General features: G+C 35.2%; 1 long non-coding RNA gene across 2 annotated transcripts in view; it reads left to right on the top strand.

The window, feature by feature from the left end:
- LOC110025095 overlaps window positions 1–11657 on the top strand; it is a 50941-nt gene extending 39284 nt beyond the window's left edge. The window contains exon 4 of one of the 2 annotated variants that reach the window (XR_002294088.1): window positions 11280–11657. This is a non-coding gene — a long non-coding RNA (uncharacterized LOC110025095). Of the gene's footprint in view, window positions 1–8395; window positions 8789–11279 lie in introns of those variants that run through there. The other variant, XR_002294086.1, reaches the window with a different exon arrangement.
- The last annotated feature ends 7140 nt before the right edge of the window (window positions 11658–18797 follow it).

The raw sequence follows: 18797 nt of genomic DNA, 5'->3' as shown, positions 1-18797 counted from the left end.
CGGTTCATGGTTGAACCGATCTAATTTTTATTCTTGGTTGAACTGATCTAATTTTTAAGACTATTGTCAATAATGTATTTTTGCATGGAGAGCTTGAAGAGAACATTTTTATGCATTAACCTGAGAGCTTCATGTTTACATGAAAAGAATATTTGTTTGTTGATGAAATCACTTTACAGTTTGTAATAGTCTCCTAGGATGTGTTATAAGCAAGTTCATGATTGCTCATGAGTTTAAGAGGAGGCAAATATGATAGTTATGTTTATTTTAAGAAGAATAATGATTGATCGTTTATTTACTTGTTCTTACATATTGATGATATGCTTATCACTGCTAAAAATAAGAGGTATTAAGAAATTTAAAAGCTCAACGCAGTACTGAGTTTGAGACAAAAAATTTTAGAGTTGCAAATAAAATTTTTGGCATGGCGAGTCAGAGAGATAGAAAACTGGTAAATTATTTATGAGTCAGAGAGGGTACTTTGAAAAGAACTTTCCATTGGCTCAATATGAGAAATGTCAAATCTATTAATACTTCTATTATTTGCACATTTCAGAATCTCATTATCTTTGTGCCCATAACCTACTGATGAGATTGAGTGTATATGTCAAGTTTTCTATATTCCAGTATAATGAGATCTCTCATGTATGCAACGACATATTTTCGTCCAAGCTTATGATATATAGTAACTGGAGTCAGCTAGTACATGAGTAATCCAGGTAAAGAGCATTGAAAAATAATTCAGTGGATTTTTAGATATCTTTTGTGGAATAAAAGATATTTGTTTACAGTTCGAGAAGGTTATAGATAGAGTCATTGGTTATGTCCATTCAAATTTTGTTGTAGAGCTTGGTAGAATGATACCACTTATATGATGTGTTTATCATTGGTGGCTATGTGATTAGCTAAGAGGATACTTAATGGACAATAATGACACTATATGCAATTGAAGTTGAGTACATGGTGAAGCTTGCAAAGAACCTGTTTGGTTGAAATGTCTCTTTGAAGAGTTTAATGAAGATTTGAAGTTTACCATAACAACGTGTGATAGTGAGATTGTTATTTGTCTCAATAAAAATCAGATGTTTCATGAAAATCTAAGCATATTGATATCGCTACCGCGTAATTCGTGAAGTTAGCAGTCATGGTGATATTGTTGTGAGCAAGATTAATATCTATGATAATCATGTGGATTTGGTGATTAAAATACTCGCAATAGTTTAAGTTTGAACATTGCTTATACTTAGTTGGTATTCATTGCTGATTCTTAGAGCTTTGTGGAAAAGGTGGTGAATTTTCTATAAAAAATTAAGAATTTTTTTTTAATTTTTTGGGAATTCGTGTGAAAGTGGAGATTGCTATATTTTTTACCCAAATTTTGTGGGTTCCACTAGTGTCTTAAGAAAACTCCGAGCATGTGGATTAAAGCCTTAGAATAAAACTCTAAGCACGCATATTAATGTTCGCTACCATTTGATTAATTTTATGATACCCTTTATATTATAATCCGTGTATGCTTGCTTTATTTACTGCTCTATTTATTTTCTTCAAAAGGTATTTTGCATAAATCTATAAATACATTCTTTTATTTGTACAAGAAACAACAAAATTTTCCTTTTTGTTATGTTTTATGTTTGCCGACATTCTCCATTTATAATATTTTTTTTATTTGACATAGTGAATTCTGCTCCTTACCATGACCTTTTTTATCTTGAGTTTTTCACATATAATCTATATGTTCTTTTTCGTATTTCTTTTATTGATCGTCGCATTGATTATATAAACACAAGACAACATGAAAAAAAAGCGTGAGAATTATTAGGCTAACTTTACCACATATTGATCAGGCTAACTTTACCACATATTGATTAGGCTAACTGTCGGCATATAATTTTATGATTTAGTAGAATATATATATGCTTAATAATGTTAGATGGGCATGCGCTGCATATAAAATTCCCTTTTTTGAAGCAGCGGATATTTTCTTCTTCTTGATACAATTCTAATTAAACTTATTTTCATTTTTTTTAGTATTCTGATTTAGTTTCAATTATTTTAGGGAACCCAACTTTATCATCTCAGCAGCGACATTTTTGGAATGTTGTGTGCAGAATGTGTTGAATTTTTTTGCTCCTTTGATTGATGCTGGAGCTCTTGAATAATACTTTGATGTGGAATAATATAAACGATATAAATGTTGTGGAGAATGTCCTGTCACGGTATTTGTCACATAGATGTGACTTCCAAAGCAGCCTATCGGATGGGCTTGGATTGGCAGCTATTTTTACGAAACTTTGCTTTTTATACATTTAGACCATCCAAATCTTTTATATCTCATAAAAAGTATCACTATTTTAAGTTTTAAAAATTGAAAATTCATCTTTTTCATGCATAAATAGGATGTCATAGTTTTGATATATATAAAAAATTGAAGCTTAGATATTAGTTATGCGTGTAAAGACATAAGAATTGAGTGGTATGTATGTAAAATCTTCCTTTCTATTCTAGTTTATAAACCTTTACTCCTCTCACTTGATCTGATGCGGCTTAGTCGACAGAAGTGCAGGAGTGTGGGACAATAAAAAGGTTCGATATAGTTTTATAATTTTTTGTTCTATTAGTTTTTTAATTGTTTTTTTATAGTATAATCTATGCTCCTTTCTATAGGAAATTAACCCAAATAACATAAAATTGATGATAAAAATTGTATTAAAAAATATGTCGACAAGAATCTAAAAGTAAATGGACGGATCAGAAAAAAAAGGGGGGCAACTGATCGTATAACCGTCGGTCGTAGTTATTAATGACTAGCAAATTAGGTGTTGATGAAGGAAATATGGGACAAACGACCGTAAGGGCCTACCGAAGGATTTTCATCCCTTAGAACGACGATCGACGATCTTCTCATCGTCGTATTACATTCAAACATTCTTGTAATTACTTAAAGGCCCTCTTAAAAGGTTAATAATGAGAGAGCAAATATGTGATTTTATAAGATCAGGATCCTTTTCTATAAATATGGGTCAATATCATGAATAAATGTTTTGCGTTCTCTACAGTTCTCTACTATACTGCCTTTCTAATGTGACTTTCCATACCCTGGATGTGTTTCCCGGACACTTTCGGATTTAACATCCTTTAAGGTACGGTGAGCGTAAGAATATACTATCAACAAGAAGAGGAGGTTAGCAACAACAGCAAGAAGAATCTAATTAGAGAAACATAATAGAAGCAACATGCACTATGGAGTTCATTGAAGAATTTGTTCAACAAGGCTTGTAAGATCCGAGGACTCAAATCACTGATCATATGCCATGACAATTCTCAGAGGTTCTCAGAGTGGTAGCTGCCTTAGGGGTGGTCCCAGTTCCAGGAGGAGAACCAACCCAACAAGGGGCACCTAACCTCCCTCAAGGGAACCACCGGAAAACAACGGAAGAAGAACAATTCATCTGCAGGAAAAGCCCGATGATGCATTATACCAAGATAGTGTCGGATCCGCCCCTATGGAGGAGAGGAATCGACTGGTGCGAACCAAGGTAATGTGGCAGCCGAAAAATAACTTCTCACTACAAGTCTCGGGAGTTGATCTCGTGGAGAACTTTAAGATGTTTGTCCCCATACAAAGGACGGTCGGATCCCAATGACTACCTCGCTTCGTTTGTGTCTTCCTTATGCCTGCTAAAAATCTCTTACTCTCTCAAGTGTAAGCTCTTCTTTACAATGTTGAGGTTGTCTGCACTAAGATTGTTCGAAGGGTTGCCTGCAAGGGTAATTACCTGTTTTGCGGAATTTAGGAGACTCTTTCTATCTCTGTTTGTCAGTGCTCTGAGACCCAAAAAGAGCGCCCGATCCTTATGAAAACTGAAGCAAGAAGTCGATGAGAGCTCGCGATCATTTATTGTCTGGTTCCAAAGGGAAACATTGGATGTGAAAGACTTGAAACCCGGCATGGCCCAGACCCAACTAACACAGGGGTAAGGTCAGAGAGATTCCACTTCGAACTTGACATCGCGGAGCTGCGAAGATAGCCCGAGCTGTTAGAGATGGTCATTAAGTACATAACTGTCTAGGAAAATGCCCCCGAACCCGCCGAGCAAAGACACCAAAAGAGGTCGCCGCAGGACAACAAAAGGTAACTAAAGACGGAATGAATGACCGATTGTCTACCCACACTACGAAAACCACCTCAGCAATATCTCCACCCATCATCACGAGGACCACAGGAGACAGATAAAGGCCCAACACCATCGATTGTCTCTTTATCATGAACAACCTGGTACAACCACGGGGGCCCCGAGCAACCCCATTGAGGGCGTCCATGATAGAAGTAGTGAACACCATTAAGGATAAGAAATTCTTTAGGAGAACATCACCGATGAGAACTGGAACCTTTCTCCGGGATATTTGGAAATATTATAAGTATCAAATGGACCATGGGTATGATACGGAGGAATGTCGGCACCTCCGAAGCCTGATTGAAAAGTTGATAAAAGAGGGGAAGCTGAAAGAATTTGTTGCCTCTTGAGTCGCGAACCAGAGGCTGGGCAAATCTTCCGTGGGGGGAACAACCAACGGTCCTATTCGGGCGAGGTTTTTTAGCGAAACCGAGGGCGAGTAGGATGAAAGCGAGGGCAATGGTTTCGGGCAACGGTTTTGATAGAGAGGGGGAGGCTGTGAGAGTTTCAGGAAAAATAAGAGAGGTGTGAAGAAAATGAGGTTAGAGGTGCGGGATTGGTATTTTAGGTCATTTGCGTCTACTTACAGTCGCATTTATGTCAGAAAATTCGTCGCAATGGGAGACTTGCTAGTTGCGGCGGACATGTTTCGTAGTTTCTAAAATGCCTTTGGCTTCGAATTAGTCGAGGCAGATCAGACTCAAAATCCGTCGTAAATATTATAAGCTATTTTGTACCACTTTACAGCCGCAAATCAATTGCAAATATTGACGTCGAAAAAATCCGACGCAAATATTAAACATTATTTTCAACATATAAGCTAGAGAACATGAGTTCCTGAAATTCTCTTTGTACCGGTTGTCTTGTGTCTACTGCTGAATCTTCTTTTTTGTGGTCCTCTGTCATGACTAAGACTAATTCTTCTTATACTTTTCTGTTAGCAGGGGCTCCTGTAATCTTAGACTCCGCAGAGGATAGGGTTATGTACTTCCCATCTTTGGTGAATGAGTATGTGTTTTTATACTCACTATGTTGAGTCTTGCGATCATAGTCCCACGGTTTCCCTAATAAGAGATGACAGACATATGGGCACCACATCGAACCAAACTTGATCCCAATCAAAAACTCCACAGGTCACCTATCAATGTTGATCCTGTTCTCTTTTCCAACTATGCCAGAGAATATGATTGTGGATGTCTCTGAGTCATGATGCTTAACTTGCCCACCATCAGTATTGATTCTACATTCTTGTTGCTACCTTCATCAATGATGATGTTGCATACATTTGTCTTCATGGTGCAACAAGTGTAAAATATATTGTGGCGAAGTCATTGTTGCTCCTTCTGCTCCTCAGTCTGAAGAACTCATCAAACCACAAATATCTCGCTCTCATTCCCTTTTCTTTGGTTGCTTTCTCATCACTAACTTTTTCCACTGCTCCCTGCTCAGTAAAGGACACAACTCGACTCGTTGGGCAACTAGTGGCGATGTGTCCAAATCAATGGCATCTGAAGCATTTTTTGGCTGAGACTGTAGTGGGTGTGCTACTCTTCTCAGATTCTTCTCCCTCCGAGTGTCCCTATCCTTATTCTGACTAGTCTTCTCAACTCCCTGAGGCATTCTCTTTCTAATGTCTCCAATTGCAGGTGATTGTCTAAGTGGTGGCGGTTGCTTATTTTGTTTCTTTTGTCTCGCCAACTTCAATGCTAAGGTCTAGACATCTCTCATTGACCAATAGGGCTGCTATTGAACAACATTATTGATATACGACTTGTGACCTCTCAAGTATCTGACTATAGTATGTTTCTATGGCTCAATCAACTAGCATTTCATCTAAAGCTGCTCAAATTGTGTCTTGAACTCATTCACTGATAGTTCTCTCTGCTGTAGGTGATGGAGCCTCAGAAACATATCCTGACGGTAGTGACGAGGTAAGTATTTCCTTTGCATCTCCTTCCTCTTCTTCTCTCATTTGACAATCTTGTCACTTTCTTCTTTTCTTTATTACTTATCCAAATTTTTTCACCACAAAAAAACGATCTTTTTCAATTTGATGATCGTGAGCTATACTCTCCGTTCTTCCGAGATCTCTTTGTATTTGAAAATTCTCTCAACCGACTACAACCATTCGATTAAATTATCTAGATCCATCCCTCTTTCTAACTCAGGTAGATCCACTTTTACTCTGAAATCTCTATCTCATCCATAGATTGCCTCTCTCTGTCTTCTTTGATAATGAATTCCGAAGCGTCGTGGTCTATCCTCATTATTTAAGTCCTTCCTATGGAAGGGGTTCCTATCTTGTCTCATTCTCATATTTGACTCTCCATGTTATGATCGAGGGTTATTTATTTCGTCCCTGAAAATCTCCGCCGAAGTGGATGGATTTCTCGTTGTATCTCTTCCTGGGTAAGTTCCAGCATGCGCCGTCTTGGTGGCATGGTTAGGGTTTTGATTTCGCCCCGGGGGGGGAAGGGTACTTGTATGGAGAACAAAAAGATATATATATATAAGTGGAGGAGGGTACTTGTATGGAGAACAAAAAGATTTATGTATATTTTTTTTTGGAGAGGTAGGTTTGGGATATGGTGGATTCTATAAACTCTAGGATAGTATAAATCCTAAGATAGGGCTAGAGTTAGATTAGCTCTAATACCAAGAGTTAGCCCAAACCATAATAATGAAATCAAATATTCTTATTCCAAAACAAATAGGGTTACAAGCAAGCAAAGACACTTGAAATAGGAAAAACAACGACGCAAACAAAGAGTGTACTTGTATGGAGAACAAAAAGATTTATATATATAAGTGGAGGAGGGTACTTGTATGGAGAACAAAAAGATTTATGTATATTTTTTTTTGGAGAGGTAGGTTTGGGATATGGTGGATTCTATAAACTCTAGGATAGGGCTAGAGTTAGGTTAGCTCTAATACCATATAATACGAGATTTAACCCAAACCATAATAATGAAATCAAATATTCTTATTCCAAAACAAATAGGGTTACAAGCAAGCAAAGGCACTTGAAGTAGGAAAAACAATGACGCAAACAAAGATACCTACTAGGGCGAGGTTTGAAGGTGGTGGGCTACTGATCAAGGTGTTGGGAATTGAGAGTTGGTGATGGTAGGGTGGTCTAGAGACAGTTATGGGAAACCTATTTGGCGATTAGACAACAAGAAGAAGAGGATTGGAAGGGGCGGCAACAAGCAAGGAAGGAGCTTAGAACATGACAGCAAGCAGGGGAGGGGTAGTAAGCGACAACAGCAAGAGGCAAGCGGTGCAAGCAAGGGGCTTAAGAAGTGGCAGCAAGCAGTGATTGGACTGGCCGTGGCTTTGGTGCGCTTATTTAAACACATCCAAGGTTATATGATGTTGTCGGCGACCTGTATTCCGCATTTTTGTTCCTTTAATATCACATGTCTGCCTTGCTCTATTCGAGCGATCCTCCTTCAATTTTTTGTCTACGGTTTTTCTTGTTTTGCTTTCCTTCATTCTTCGGTGCTTGTGGAGAGCGATTGTTGGTGTTTTCTTCCTTTGTTTTTCTTCATCTTCCGATACCTTCTATCATTTAACTTTAAAGTCTTTTCTCTGTGGTTTTTGGTTCGTCTCGATGGCTTTGTTTTTTTTTCAGTTTGTGGTTTTTGCAAACAACCAATTGCTTTCGATTCATTTTTTTGTGAAGTTATTTGGAGAAATTGCTATATTGGAAGAATGAAATTTTTTTATTTTGTGACGGCCTTTTTTTCACAAAAAATATTTATAGATTTTTTTTTTTGCAATTTTGTTCTTTGTGGATTGTTGTCTGTATCGTTTGTGTTGCTCTGTGGTTTGCTCTTTGTCTCTATTGAGTTGCTCATTATGATTTGCTCTCTGTCTTGGTTGGGTTCCTCTGTATATGCTCATAGAATTTTAGTGAATATCTAGGTGAAATTTTGTTTGATGAATCCATTTTGGCGGGGTTGCTCTTTATGGTTTGCGGCCTCTGTCTATGCTCAACTGTGTTGTTGCTCAGATAGTGATCTTTCGTGGGGAGTTTTTTTTGGAGAAGTGTCTTAAAACTGATCGTTTGCATTTCAAATTCATTTTTATTATAATGTTAATTGTTATTTTAATAATTCTATCTGTTTTTATTGTTTTCTTGTTCATGTCAATTCTAGGTGTAATATTTGAACTCACGAGTTTTTGGGGATTCTGAATATAATTTCTATTTTCAGGTATTAGTTATTCAGCTTGGACTGACTCTCTTATAAACAATGCAGTAATATAGGGGCAAAAAAAGTCTTTTAATCATGAACATCTGCGGCACAGGTGTTGCACAATTGTATAAAACAAACAGACACAACTTGTATACAGCAGCTTCTGCATAATAGCTTTTTATACAACTTCAGCTGCCCCAAACTGACCCTAAGTATGACAGAAAATTTGGTGTAATAATGTTATGTTGGTTGCCTTCATCGTATGCAATGTAATGGGATATCATCTTGTACGGTTAAGAGACACTTACTCTAGATGAAGCGTATAGTGTTTTATTTTCTAAGAAAAGATAAAACACCTAGTGGATGAACCTTGTAATGGAGAATGACTTCTTATTCGAGGGAGAACTCAAAGGAGGAGTTTTGGTGCTAATATAAAGACTATAATAAAATTTAAAATAAGGATAATATTTATAATTACAATTACTACAAAAAAGGGTACAAGTCAAAACTAAATGTTTAATGTTATAGAAGAAAAATAAGGAAGTGACTCTTAATCATATAGATAAATAATTCGATCATTTTGATGAAACAGAATTGAAAAAACGGTTAGCGATGGTAAATTTCTAGTTGTCTCTGATCACAAACATTATAGTGATTGTGTTCTTGATTCAACCTGCAAGTTTTGTACATGTTTTAATAGGGACTATTTTTCAACATATAAAATGGTGTTGAAAGGTACTGTTTTGACGGGTAATAATACTTATTGTAAGATAATCGATGTTTAAACTATGAGAATGGAAATATTTTTTATTCATTTGAACACTTGGAGATGTGAGACATGTCAAAGTTCTGAAAAGAAATTTAATTTTCTTTAGTGCTTTTGATGCTAAAAGGTAGAAATACTTAAAACGGAAGTGAAATTTTGAAGGTTGACAAAGCCTCTCTTGTAATTATGAGAAAACAAAAGAAAACTACTAATATATGTCTTCCAAGACGCTATAGTGGTAGGCAATGCAGTAGTTGCTTCTTTTATGTCAAATGATGAGGAAATCAGGCTTCGTCATATGCGTCTAAAGGATATGAGTGAAATGAGATGATTGAACTGGGCAGAAAAGGACTTCTTATTGTCCAGACATTACTAATATAAACTTTTATGTATTCTCATCTCTGTGTTTGAAAATTATAAGAGAGTTAAATTCAATATATGCATTCACGGTATTGAGGGAGTACTTGCTTATATACATTATGATTTTTGGGGCTTCTGTCTAAAGATGATGTAAAAAATATGCTATTCTTTTGGAAGCAAAAGAACAAAGTCTTAACTACATTTAAGGAGTGTAAAATTATGATTGGCAAGCAGATTGTAAAATTAATTAAATGTCTACGCATTGATAATACCTTGAAATTTTATTTAGGAGAATTTAATACCTTTTGTGAATCATAAAAAGTGCTAGAGACTTTACATTCTAACACAGCAACAAAATAGTGTGTGCTCTCCAATTTCCGGCTACCTAAGTTATTTTGAGCTAAAGTTGCTTCTACAACTTGCTTCTTGGTGAATCAATCTCTTTCTAATGCTATTGCCAAGAGGACTCTATGGGAGATTTTGTCAAGTAAACTTATAAAGTACTCTAATTTAAGAATTTTTTGCTACCTTACATATTCACATAATAATAATAGTAAATTAGAGTTTAAATCTATGAAGTTTGTGTTTCTTGATTATAAAATTAGAGTTAATGGCTACAAGTTATTATGCGCAGAATCTAAGAAAATGATCATTAGTGGAGATTTTATATTATATTTGATGTGTTTGTCATGTTGCATAAAATATCTACTATAAGATCTAGTGAATGATCCGAATGAGATATTTAGCATACATATGAAGCTTCAAATTAAAACAGTTACATTCTTTGACATGACTTTGAAGTCCATTTTCGATAATCATGATATGTTGCTTTCCCATCACATTCTAACAACCACTGCCAAAGTTTATTGCCAGAAATAGAATAAGGAGAGCAATTAAGTCGGCTTGGAGGTATGATGATACTGATTTTGTTGCTTAAACTCCAAATGTGGTCGAATATATTGAGTGTGGTGAAGAATCTTCTACATATAGAGAAGTAGTTAATTTAATTAACTCAAATAAGTGAATAGTCGCTATGCAGGTGGAGATGAAATCCCAACGCAAAAATAGTACTTCTGATTTAGTAAAATTGCTTCAAGACAAGAATATTATTTACTGTAAATATTTGTTTAAGAAAATTACATTAGAAGTTGAAGATGTCAAATATAAGATTTGGCTTGTTGCAATTGTATTCAATGTATTTCTTTAGTGGTTAAACATAATTCAATTCAACCTTTACTTGGAATTATGAGTAGGCATTCCCTTGAGCTTGAGTAGCTAGATGTAAATAATAAGGTTGTGAAAACCAAACCGGATATCGACCGGAAGAAGGAAATTTATAAGATTTTACTCAAAATATGGCTTAAAATTAACGTAAATATAACCCTCAATATCCTCTCTGTAATCTATCAGACATACGAAGCTCTACGTACGTAAATATTTCTCCATGAATGTTACTTTGATGTGGAATAATATAACGATATAAATGTTTTGGAGAATATCCTGTCATGGTATTTGTCACATAGATGTGACTTTGAAAGCAAACTATGGCTTGGATTCGCAACTTTTAAACGGCTCTTGCTGCATGATTCAATTTGGGACGTTTACGTATATACCACCCAATTCTTATGCTTTTCAGAAATTGGCCACCTAAACTTTGCTTTTTTTTTACATTTAGGCCATACAAATCTTTCATATCTCATAAAAGATATCACTATTTTAAGTTTTATTATTTTTGTAATTGCATTTTTATAGTATAACCTATGCTCTTTTGTATAGGAAATTGACCCAAATAACATAAAATTGTTGATCAAAATTGTATACACAAAATACGCCGACATGAATCTTGAAGCAAATAGACGGCTCAGAAAAAAAGGGATGATCGATCGCGTCTATTAACAACCAACAAATCAGATGTTGATGAAGGAAATACGGGACGAACAACCGTAAAGGCCTACCGAAGAATTTTTGTCCCTTAGAACGAAGATCGGCAAGTAAAAGCATGACAAATGATCAACTATCTTCACACCGCAGTATTACATTCAAATATTTTTGTAATTACTGAAATGCCCCCCTTTAAAAAGCTAATAATGAGGGAGCAATTAATAATTTTATAAGATCAAGATCATTTCCTATAAATAGGGGGTTAATATTATGAATAAAGGTAACACATTATCCAGTGAGTACTGTTCTCTACTACTCTCTTTCCAGTGAGATTTTTTATACCTTGTGTGTGTTTCCCAGACATTTTTGGATTCAACAAAAATAAAAGTGCATAATGATCAATGTTGCATGTATCTTAGCAAGGCTGCTCATATGGCTGCGTGAGAATCACTTTATTATTGGAATGAAACATTTTTGCGATCACCCATTACATCTTATCTATGGGTGTAAGTGAGTCAAGCTGACTTGCAAGCCAGCTCGAGCTCAACTCTATAAGTGGCTCGTGAGCTGAGCTTGATGAGCTAACAATGACTTGCAAGCCAGCTCGAGCTCAACTCTATAAGCGGCTCGTGAACAGAGCTTGATAAGCTAACAAGCTCAAGCTAGCCTCAATTAGACTCGTCAGCTCATGAGTCAGTTTTTTAAAAAATATTAATATAAATATACTCAAAATATATATTAAATTTGAAGATTTTATCTATAAAAATTATTTAAAATATTAAAAGAATGTTATTATTTCTCTCATAATTGCTCATTTTATAATATTACTTTAAATTAATATTATTTTTTTATCTTTTATATTAAAAAAACTGGCTTGTAAGCCGGCTCGAACTCGTAGCCTTAAGCTCAAGCTTAAACTTGAACTCGATAAAATTAATCAAGCTCAAACTCAAGCCGAGGATGACTCTAGCTTGACTAGACTCATTTACACCCCTAATCTTATTCATATGAATGCAAAATTTTTGTGATCCCGAGTCCATCATAAAATTGGCCACAAACTCTACTTTGCAATAAGGAGTATTCACAAATTTGAAAGCAAGTATGGTTGTCATACATCTTTGTGATGAGAGAGATTAGTCGCAATTACATTGTTGGACCAATCACTTAAGCATATACTTTAATGCATATATATTTGTTCGAGCCGACCGTCCCATGAAAACACAAAACTTATCTCTGCAATGCCTTCTCTAAACCATTTGATCCTCTGAACCTTCTAAGCAATTTTCTTCGGCTACATTGAACAAGTCCCTCTCATTCTTTGAGTCTCTCCTTTCATGATCTTTACATAAGTGGTCCCAATCATCGACTTCTGCAAGTTAGCATTATGAGTAAGTTAGCACCCCAATAATTTACTTCAGATGTGGAGCTTTCACAAGATACTCTTTGTGAACCAAATAGGATCTATATATTAGTAAATGAGCAAGACAAATTCCAAACTTAGACAAGAAATTTGAAAGCCCCCAAAGAAAGAACAAGAATTATGCCTTTCATATACCAAATATCATTAATCCATTAACACATTTCTAAGAAAACAAAGAAATAGAGGGATACATAAGTAGGGCACAAAATCCATTCCTTCCATCTTCCTCCAACTCGGGTGAAATTGAAACTATTCTTCCAACATCATCACAAAAAAAAAAGAGAAAAGATATATAAATCATTGCACAACCATGCCTTCTACGCAAAGACGTAAATCTCAACAGTAGATACATAAGGAATCCGATAAAATATGCTTATCACAGAGATGACAAAGAACAAAAATACAAAAAAAAAAAAAAAAAAAAAAAAAAAAAAGTAGAGCTAATATGAATCAATTCAATAATAAATTTCTTATACACAACCACATAAACAATCAAGAATAAATCCACATAAATTGAAAATTATAGTAGGTACATCTTTCTTACGCAAAGAAAATTTTTTGATCGACTTCCGGCAGGATTTTCTTACTGAGATTGCTTGTGACTACGGAGAATATCATAGTAAATAACCCTTTTTTGACCAATATGAGCTTGCTCAGCTTAGGAGAAAATATTGCATACTTCTTAAGTATGTAATTATAATGATGATTGAAGTGGCCACATGATCATAATTGTATTTATATGTGACGTGGTAACTCTATCCACCATTTTCTATTCATACTTAATAGATATGCAATATATTCTCTAGGCTTAGAGATCTACTGAGCAAAAGCCCAAAAGCAGGATCATCGTTTTCAGATGGATGTCATAGGCTTTTATGAGAAGGCCCAAACAGAAACTGTTAAGATTGTAGAAATAATTTTTAGCAAAAATTCTTGCAAATTTTTTTTGGAGGAATTACAGATATACCCCTAAATTCTTATGATGGAATATATATGTAAATGCCCTTTTTCTTTAATGTATAAAACTCCACAAAAAACGGACTGGATCTGAGCCTGCCTCGGCTCAACCGTACTACCCTGTGGGAAACACTCAATGGACTGAGACTTGGCTAATATGAGAAAGGGACGGATGCAGAGCGAGATGTCAAGAAGGGCGGGACGTGAATTGAATGGGAGTATGTATAGAGATGCTAATACGTACAGGTTCGGACGGGAGATACAGCTCTTGAGATCGGCGATCAGGACCGTAAATCATGTGATTTACGGTCCGGAAAAACTCCACAAAAAACGGACTGGATCTGAGCCTGCCTCGGCTCAACCGTACTACCCTGTGGGAAACGAGAGATTATCTCAATGGACTGAGACTTGGCTAATATGAGAAAGGGACGGACGCAGAGCGAGATGTCAAGAAGGGCGGGACGTGAATTGAATGGGAGTATGTATAGAGACGCTAATACGTACAGGTTCGGACGGGAGATACAGCTCTTGAGATCGGGCCTGGATCAGATCTTGAGAATCCATGTTGCCTTCCCAAAATAAGCTCGCTCACGAGAAGATCCTCTCCAGAAGCAAGAATGGACGGATGCCCGAGGAGTTCTATTCTACCGTTGATGACAGCAACAACGAAAATGAATTTGAAAGAGTAGCTGCTAACGACCACCGAAAAGGACGGATTTGACTCAATTTTCATTTCTCACAAAAATCATTGCCATTTCACGCTAATATGACAATATTTTTTATTATTGTTATTATTTTTTTTTTTTTGAGATAATCAATTTCTAACAAATAAACTAAGAACAGTGGAAAACAAATAAATGGCTGGTTGCATGCACGAATCTTACAGCAAATACATGGATTTCGATTATCCTGCCAAAACATATTTGTGGGCCAAATTGGCATGCTTTATGGCACGTGGCGGGTTCCACCACCAGCCTGAGCTTTCACGTGGGAACAGTACTCCTACATGCGATCAGAAGCGCCAGGCTGTCGTGCACGTCTCCAGCTCTGTGGGCCCCACTAGCACTGTTTGCCCAATCGAATCATAATATAAGCTTTTTTTTTCTTATAGCTTTTCTTATGTTAAATATAAATATACGTGTATTGTGATAAGATTATAATACTAAATATTCTATAAATAAATATTAATTTTTTAGTATTTGATGAATAAAATATAAAAATTGATTGAAAGATCCGACATGAGAAAATAATTATATTGTATGACTTAGATAATAAAACAAAAAAAAAATAGAGGAGATATCTAAACTTTTTATGCGGAAAATCTCAATTAGAAAGGAAACTCTCACGGGGCCCAACCCAGTTGAAATAATCTACTATGTAATTGTCAGAACATACGTCTACTCTTATGTTGAATTAGAGAATATGAAGTTACAAAGTTGTATAATAGTAGTTCATCAATAATAGTCGTAATTTGACTGTAATGAATGTAGTTATCGACGATATAAGAGCCGTAGTCGATTGTTATGGAGATAGTTGTCCACCGCGAATATTGTAGATGATGGCTTTAGAAGCATCATTTGATCATATAGGTTATAGCAAGGAATTGTAATAACGTCCATAGGCCGTCGAAGATGGAGTTGGTTGTTGTGTGAGCTGTGAGTTGAGTATGCCGCAACGGGGAGTTGTACTAATGTCTGTATGATGCAGAGATTGGACTTTGAAGATGCATGAACTATGATAATGTCTATAGGTCACAGAGGTCGAAATTGGCAGTTGTATGAGTTGTGAAAATGTTTGTATGCCACAAAACTGAAGTTGAGAGCTGTATAAGTATAAGCATTTAAAGGCCACAGAGAAATATTAGAGCTTATAGGAGAATGAGTTCAACCCCAACATTCTACTTTGAAGGTCAAGTGAACGTTGCTCGCTTCTGAAACCGTCAACTACCATTGACCCTCGCTCGTCGGCCATCGTCAACTACCGTTGGCCCCCACCTGCTCCTTACGACGAAATCCCTTGTGAAGTCCTAGCCTACGTTGCAGCACAATGAAGCACTCAACAGAGCAGTACATCATCCAATACTCCTTGCAATAATGGGGCCCACATATGGTGCAAAGGACACATCTTGAATATGTTGCGACATTGCACTCTGAATACGGCACAACGATGTGTCTTGCATACGGTGCAACTGACGCTCCTGGAGCAACCATCTACAACCCACATGAACAACTACTACCATGACTTTCAATCATGACCTCTACGATAAGCAGCACTACAAACACTGTCTACAGCATTCACGGTGGGCTTTTGTCTTCATAACAATCATACAACCCTTGCAGTCTGTTATCGTCGAGAATTACATTAATTATAGACATATTACAACTATTATTAATGAACTGCCGTCACATAACTTAGTAACTCAATCTTACCTATTTCAGGAAAAGAGTGAATATATGTACTCACAATTATATAGTGAATTATTTTAACTTGCGAGCCTCCGTGATTTTTTCCACTTTTTACAATTTTTTAGCTAGACACCTTTCAATTATATAAATAAATGTTAAATTGCTAATATTAGACGTATAAAATATAAAAATTGAGTGGAATGCTTCCAAATCTTCAAAATTTAAAAATATGTAATTTAAAAATGATGAAATCTTAATTTAATATTAAAAGACAATTAATTAGCTGGCCCATTCCATTGACTCACGTTTTAAGTTCAGCTGCATCTGCCACTTCATCTTTTTTTCAATTAAACAAAAAAAAATTGCTAAATAATTCGATTAATTAAATGATTCATTTTTATAAATTCTCCTCACATAACTTCATATCACCATGTCGTGAAAAACGGCGGCGATAAAACGGAAAATCAAATCGAAAAAAATTCACAAATATAAAACACAACGCGAACACACAGGTTTGCGTGGTTCGGTAAATTGCCTACATCCTCAGAGCTGCAGAAGATTTTATTACTTTGAGGGATAACACCGGTTGATCACCTCGACGATTACGAGCAAACACTTTTGTCTCTCGACCTTTTTCTCTCTCCTCTCCTTTTCTCCTTCTCTCTCTACCCGAGAGCTTCAAACCGAAGCACGCTAAAAGATGAACTTGGAAAGTTACCCATGCTGAAGAGAAAGCCCGAGAAACCAACCCGAGAGAGATTACAAGGGGAGCTAGCATGCCTATTTTTAATTTCATCATGTGATTAAACTCATTAAGGACTTAATTAAATAATTAATGAAACTCATTGATTATTTTCTTTTCTCATCAACAGCAAATAATAGAAAGAATTAAGAATAATTAATTTAACAATTAATTTCGAGTATCAAATCTAATTTGCTGTCAAACATGAAAAAATGTCAATTTGAGCAGTATACCAGTTTCCATATTCACAACACACCCAACATTTTCATGTATTTATATATGTAATATCTAAATTTTGACATTTATACGCAACAATCGTGTCATAAATTTATACATTAAACATCGTATTCTACTTTAAAAAAATTGATAATATTGATATTTTTAATGTGATGTTAAGGATTTGAGTGCTATTGATGTATAAAGAATTGAGAAATTGACATGCAATTCTTATGCATTTACCTAACACCTAAAGTTTGCTATTTACACACATCAAACTTATGAAAAAAAATTTTATTTCACTTATAAAAACTTAATGATTGTAGGTATTCATGTAAATAAGATGTTTATGGCTTAGATATGTAAATATATAAGAGTTGTGTGGTATGTATGCAAATGCTCCTACAATTTTTTATGTTGATATGCAAATTTATAAGAATTGGGTGGCATGTATGCAAATATCTGTAATAATATTAATTTAAATACTGATTACATGTCCATAATTTATTATGAAGCGTACTAATTAAGTGAAAGAATTACAACCCACCCACTCGGCTCGTGTTCGGCTCGTTTATATTTCGAGCTCAAAAAGTATCATGTAGCCATATAATGTTAAGAGTTGGGGCAAGATTTAAAAATTATTGTTTATATTAAAACATCATTTGAATCTAATTTAATAATTTTTATTCTATTTTCTTGATCAATACTTTTAATTGATTATAAATCTTTGTAGCCATGTAGTCAATTAAATTTTTTAAAAATACTGCTCATCAAGATATATGTAGCCATATATAATTAAATAGTAGTACTTCGAGCCAAAATGAGTCAAACAAGAATGAACAAATATTTGTTCGTGTTGTTCGTGTTCGGCTAGTTATCTTAGCGAACGAGCCGAACACGAGCTGTTCACGAACAACGAGCAGTTTTGACAGCCCCCGGACCCACCCTTAAATATAAAAATTTGAATTATATATTTTAAATATTAATATGTTTTTTTTAATTATTATTGTAGTAGTATACATAAACTATGTATAAGTTATCCCCATGTTAATATTTTTTAGGGCATTTATATAAATGCCACCCAATTCCTATGTATTTACATTTCTAACACCTAAATTTTATTTTTTACATTTTGTACCACTCAAATTTTTCATATCATATTAATAATAAGACTATTTTAACTTCTATAAAGTGAAATATAATTTTCCATGTTTTGCTAGGTGGCCTATATATAAAATTGAAACTTTTGTATTAAATATGTAAATACATAGGAATTATGTGGTATGGATGTAAATTACTGACTCCTTCACTCTTATTTTGCATGCCGAATGTGGTGTCCGATCCTGACCATAGATTACGGTGTTCTACGGTCAAGATGTATTTCGTTGGGCCCCACTTAAAAAAAAATTTAAAAAAAAAAAACCGAAATGCATTCTGACTGTAGATCACCGTGATATAAGGTCAAGATCGGACACCGCATGCATCTTTGCATGCGGTAGCGTATGCATTAATTTTTTCCAACCATGAATAGCTCATGATTTAAGAAGCTCGTGCTCGGCTCGTTCGCTAAGTTAACGAGTCGAATATGAACAACATGAACAAATATTTGTTCGTTTGTGTTCTGCTCGTTTTGGCTTGAAATACTAATCAATTATATCTTATCCCTTAGCTGA

The sequence above is a fragment of the Phalaenopsis equestris genome, unplaced genomic scaffold, assembly GCF_001263595.1.
Source record: "Phalaenopsis equestris unplaced genomic scaffold, ASM126359v1 Scaffold000288, whole genome shotgun sequence".
Classification (NCBI taxonomy): domain Eukaryota; kingdom Viridiplantae; phylum Streptophyta; class Magnoliopsida; order Asparagales; family Orchidaceae; genus Phalaenopsis; species Phalaenopsis equestris.
Note: the sequence above shows the minus strand (reverse complement) of the source record. Positions and strands in the feature narration are given on the sequence as shown.